Source organism: Chrysochloris asiatica, unplaced genomic scaffold (assembly GCF_000296735.1).
Source record: "Chrysochloris asiatica unplaced genomic scaffold, ChrAsi1.0 scaffold00327, whole genome shotgun sequence".
NCBI lineage: Eukaryota > Metazoa > Chordata > Mammalia > Afrosoricida > Chrysochloridae > Chrysochloris > Chrysochloris asiatica.
In genome coordinates this window covers 847,521-853,201 of record NW_006408845.1, presented here as the reverse complement: position 1 = coordinate 853,201, position 5,681 = coordinate 847,521, and positions in this window count along the sequence as shown.

Genomic DNA, 5,681 nt, shown 5'->3' with positions numbered 1-5,681 from the left:
CTTTTATGTTGTTGAAAAAACATATGTACAATGAATAATTTGTTGGCTTTGCAAAATTCTATCATATGATCTCCAGCATCATTTCTAAAACCAAAGTCATCATATCTTAAAACTACTGATCCTTCCTCTTTGTTTCCAACTTTCTCATTCCAATTACCATGAATTATCAATGTATCTTGATTGTGTGATCAATTTCAGACGGAAAAGTTGGTAGAATTCTTCAATTTCATCATCACTGGTTTTGGTGGTTGGTGTGTACATTTGAATAATAGTGGGATTAACTGACTTTCCTTGTAGATGTGTGGCTATTACCCTATCACAAATAGTATTGTACTACAAAATAGATCTTGAAATGCTCTATTTGATGATGAATGCTATGCCATTCCTCTTAGGTTTGTCATTCCTGGCATAGTAAACCAAATGATTGTCAGATTCAAAGTGGCCAATATCAGTTCTTTGCAGCTAACTAATATCAAGCATATCGATTTTTATGCATTTTATAATTTTTGATGACTTCCAATGTTTTTAAATTCATACTTTATACATTCCACATTCTGATTATTAATTGATGTTTGTAGTATTTTCTACCCATTTTGAGTTGTGCCAAATCAGCAAATGAAAGTCTCCAAAGCTTTGCTCTGTTCACATCATTAGGTCAACTCTACTTTCAGGAGGCAGTTCTTCCCCAGTTGTATTCTGAGTGCCTCCCATCCTGAGGGATTTATCTTCTGACACTATATCAGAGAATGATCTGCTGCTAGATTTTCAGTGGCCAACCATTCAATGCGAACTATTTAGAAGTTGTCTGCCTCTTTCCTTTTTCCTAATCTGTTTTAGTCTGAAAGCTCTGCTGAAACTTCTCCGCTGTGTTTATCCTACTGGTGTTTAAAATATTGATGGCATAGCTTCCAGCATCACAGCAACACACAAGTCACCACATTATGACAAACTAAAAGGCTAGTGGTGTCCCAAAGGTATGGGACATCACATATCATCTCTTACTAATGTAGTGCCTGAAGGTAATGCTATAATATACGTACAAGGGGATTTGGACTATCTGTAGCAGTTTGTTCTGGCATTGGGATTGGTCTGAGAAATCTAAGGAATCTTCATATCCTTTAGGGGTCCTGTTATGCATGGAATTGTTAAGTGCTGTCAAGTCAGTTCTGACTCATAGGATCCTGTGTATAGGATTTCCAAGGAGCAGGGTTTGAGTTTGAACTGCCAACCTCATGGTTGTAGTCCAGTGCTTATCCTACAGTGCCAAATGAGGAGTACATGAAAAGAATATATTTATAATATTACTTACACATTGCCCTTACTTTAGACATTATATTGAGAAGCAAGTGTAGTGAGATATTTGTGAGATAAATGTAAGATGAAAGATTAAGTGGTTTTATAAATTTAGTTTAAATGGACCTAAACATTATATGTATGTATGGGAAAGACAGTGTCTTGGAACTTTCTTTGAAGTGGTACTTTTGAAATTTTGGAGTCCAAGAAATAACATGAGCCTAGATTGAGTCTTCTCAGGTGTGTCTCACTACAGACATTTCCCTGTATCCTCCTTGGTCCAAATGCTTTCATTTCCTCAAGTTTGAGGAGATTATTATTTCAAGTTTCTAGTGAATAAGAGGGAGCGCATTCACTCCATATGATACGCACTGGCCTGAGAACCACATGGTCTGTGGTTCAAGACCATCATCCACTTCGCAGGATAAAGATGAAGCTTTTTAGTCCTGTGAAGATTTGAAGCCTCAGAAATCCTATACAGGGTCACTATGCATCAATCAGAACTGACTTGATGGCACTTACTAATAGCAATAAGTAAATAGGAAGGTTAGGGGTTTTGATTAGCCTTATATTTATAGTCCTCTGATTAGTATTTTATTTTTTTCTTTGAGTTTTGATATAAGGGCAATATGAATAATTACTAAGGCAAATAAGTGATGGTGCTCTGGTACCCACATCTGGTGTTTTGCAGGGATTAGAGTATTGTAATGATATGAGTCCTTATGAGAACTGGGTTCTCACTTTTGTCCATATGAATTTAATAATGAAAAATATGCATTATTGCTGCTAGAGAAAATATTGCATGCTACTTATGAAGAGGTTGCTGTACAATTTTGACAACCAAATGCTGCATTTATAGACCCTCCCTTGTTTATAGCATAGATAGAATACAATTTATATATTAGGTGTGATGTTTGTTCAGAAAAACAATCTTAATAGAATATTTAAGGTTGTTTGTTTCAAAGACAATGTTTAGAAAGAAATCTACCTTAGAAAGGTTTTTAATTTTACCCCTGCTGGAAAATTATGTTTCTCAAATAAGAAAATGAACATTTTCCTCCAGTAAATTGGAATGAGGAAAATCAGTAAGGGCTTAGAATCTGAAAAAGAAAATAAAGTGTCAACTACAGATATGATAGGTCCTCCCCTCCATCTGCTGGTATCGTTGGTGTAAATAAGAAATTGTTGAGCTGGATAATTTAATTGAAAAGCAGATTATGCTGTCTTTCCTACTGACTAGGGTCTATTTCAAGTTCTTTCTCATTACCATAGGCACAAAATGTATTGAAGAAAGTAAATAGGTCAACGAACTTCAAGTACAATTAAGTTCTCATGTGTAGGGCAATAACTTTAGCCCATGTCTTCTAAACTTTTAAAATTACCCCAGTGAACCAACAGCAACTTTTAATGAGACATGAGCAAGGAACACACAGATACTGTAAGATGGAAAATCAGATAGCTATGGCGAAATTGTTGCTCTGCTACACATAGGTTTACTCCATTTGCTCTTAATGAAGCATGGCCACTTTCTGTGTTCCTGCATTTAATTCCACTTTCTGTATGTGCTGATTTCACCTTCCCAGGGATAAAGAGACACATACATTCCAAAGAGATGAATCAATAAAAGAAGAGTAACATCTTTCTGCGACAAGACTCAAAGAAAGAGAAAAAAAGCAAGCAACATTTATAGCTAAAAACCCAGTGACTTAGGAATGAAAAATCTGGGTTAATTTAACCTTTATTTTGCTATTTATGGGTGATATGTCCTTGGGTAAATTATTAAACCTCTCTTGTTCTCATTTACATTCTCAGTACAATTTAAAAGGTGATTTAGACAATACACTTTGGTATAAAAATATTAAAAAATTATAAATGACTGAATAACTTTTAAAAAATTGTTTCAATCAGGACTCTTTGTCATTTAGGAGCCACAATATTCATTTTTTGGTTGCATTGATAAGCCGACAATTTTGAATCTAAGGGCAGAATAAGTTGGATATACTTAGAGGTAGCATGGAAGGTAGCTGAGATTTTGGAAACAACGGCATGGAGCTTAACTACCAGACTTGCTCCCCCATTCCTAACTCCTTTTATTGATTTAACTCCCTAATATAAGGTATTTCAAAATTAGAAACTGCATGGCCTTTATCAGTTCTCCTCCTTTTCTTTTTGTTGTTTATTTTTCTCTCCTTTTTTTCTACCCTGGGTGGACTCCTGATATTAATAATAATGTTGTTGTTGTTGTTGTTAAGTGCCATTGAGTTGACTTATTGTGACTCTGCATAGGGTTAGTAAGGAGCAGCTGGTGAGTTTGAACTGCCAACCTGAGGTGAGCAGTCCAGTGCTTATCCTACAGTGCCACACCAGAATGCCAATGCTAATAATAGTTAGCAGTTTTTGACGACTATACATTTTTTTAAAAAAACTTAAACCTCACAAAAATCTTGTAAGGTAAGCCGGAGTGTTACTCAATAAGCAAGGTAAGCATAGGCTTGTTGTTGTTGTTAAGTGCTGTCGAGTTATTCCGACCCACAGCGACTCTGTAGTATAGGGTTTCCGAGCAGCAGCTGATGAGTTTGAACCACTGACCTTGTTTGAACCACTGGCTTTGTAGTCTGGCGCACTAACCCATAGCGCCACACCAGTTTCAGCTGTTTTTCATCACATCTTTGATCGCTGAGGATGCAGTCTTGTAGCAGGGTTGGGATTTGTGTGAGTGACTGTTTTTGACCAAAATCTAGAGAACAGAGTCCCAAAATAGATAACATATTTGTAGGTGGTGGTGGTGGTTATGTGCCGTGGAGTCAGTTCCGACCCATAGCGACCCAGTACAGGGTTTCCAAAGCTGTAAATCTTTACGGGAGCAGAAAGCCTCATCTTTCTCCAGCAGAACAGCTGGTAGTTTCGAACTGCTGACCTTGCGGTTCGCAGCCCAATTCATAACCACTACGCTAAGAAATTATTAAATTGAGTTTCTGGAAGACGGTGCTCCATGACTTGGGACAACTATACTGCTTTTGCTGATTTCGGTTGAAGGGACGCTAGATTCTGCTATGAGGCGTTTAGTTGGCTAGCCTTTAAGATGAACTCTAGTTAGCAGTGTTGCTGCTTTTAAACTAGGCCTTAAAGATTGACAGTTTGTTTTTGTAACATAGAACACGTTCATTGCAATCATTGTATGCCTAGTAGTGTCCTGCTTTACTGATTTTTTCTTCAAGTCTTTAAGAATGTTGTGTTGCAATATCCCCAGTAAACTCCGTGGATATATGGAATTTGCCCTAGTTGAGTGGTGAAACTGGGATTCACATCCAGATTGAGTGTCTCTAGAATTAGTGCTCTCAATATATTTTGACGCTTCTTGTGGAATAATTTTAGGGCTCTGAAAAATACCCAGGAGAAAACTTAATGCTAATTTTCTTCACCCATCAAGTTGGGAACTGTTTTTGTATAAGTATTTTGTTAGAGCAGGCAAGTTTTTTAGTAGGTGCTTTTTCTTGTTAAAAGGAGTTCTGGTGGCATAGTGGTTACCAATCGGGCTGCGAACTGCAAGGTCAGCAGTTCAAAACTACCAGCTGTTCCGTGGGAGAAGAATGAGGCTTTCTGCTCCCGTTAAAGATTTACAGCCTCGGAAACCCTGTACAGGGTCGCTGTGAGCCGGAACCGACTTCATCGCATATAACCATCGAACCATTTCTTGTCATCTGCTATACCTATGTAGTATATTTAAGGAACTCTTGTAGCGTAGTGGTTACAAATCGGGCTGCTAACATCAAGGTGGGCCATTCAAAACTACCAGCTGTGCCGCGGGAGAAAGATGAGGCTTTCTGCTCCCCTACAGATTTGCAGCCTTGGAAACCCTGTGCAGGGTCACTGTGAGTTGGAACGAATTCCATGGTAGTTAACAACAACAACAACAACCTGTAGTATATCTACTTATGTCTCCATCAGACACAGGAATAGTGCTTTATGCCTTCCAATGGATCTCAAGCTGATGGGTACCTGATTTTTAAAAATAACATGCTTGGCTGTAGAAACCAAGCACCCTGGCTTTAGACTCAGCTCTTTTACTCATCTCCAGCTAGTAAACACCACTCACAGGTGATTTCTTTATGGAGATTGCCTAGGCTTTTAATACAAATGGAAATCATTACACTTGTAACACAAGTTTATTGTAGAAAACTAGGAAAATTCAAGAGCTTATTGACAATAGTGAATCGTCAGGGAGTGACCAAACTGACGTAACAGCAATGGGAGAAAACATTAAGAAGTTGCTGTCTCTTATAGTTGTTATTATTGTGGGCCATACATTCAATTCCAATTCACAGCAACCCTATAGTAGAAATGCCCTTTAGGATTTTCCTAGGTGGCAATCTTTTTTTTTTTTTTTT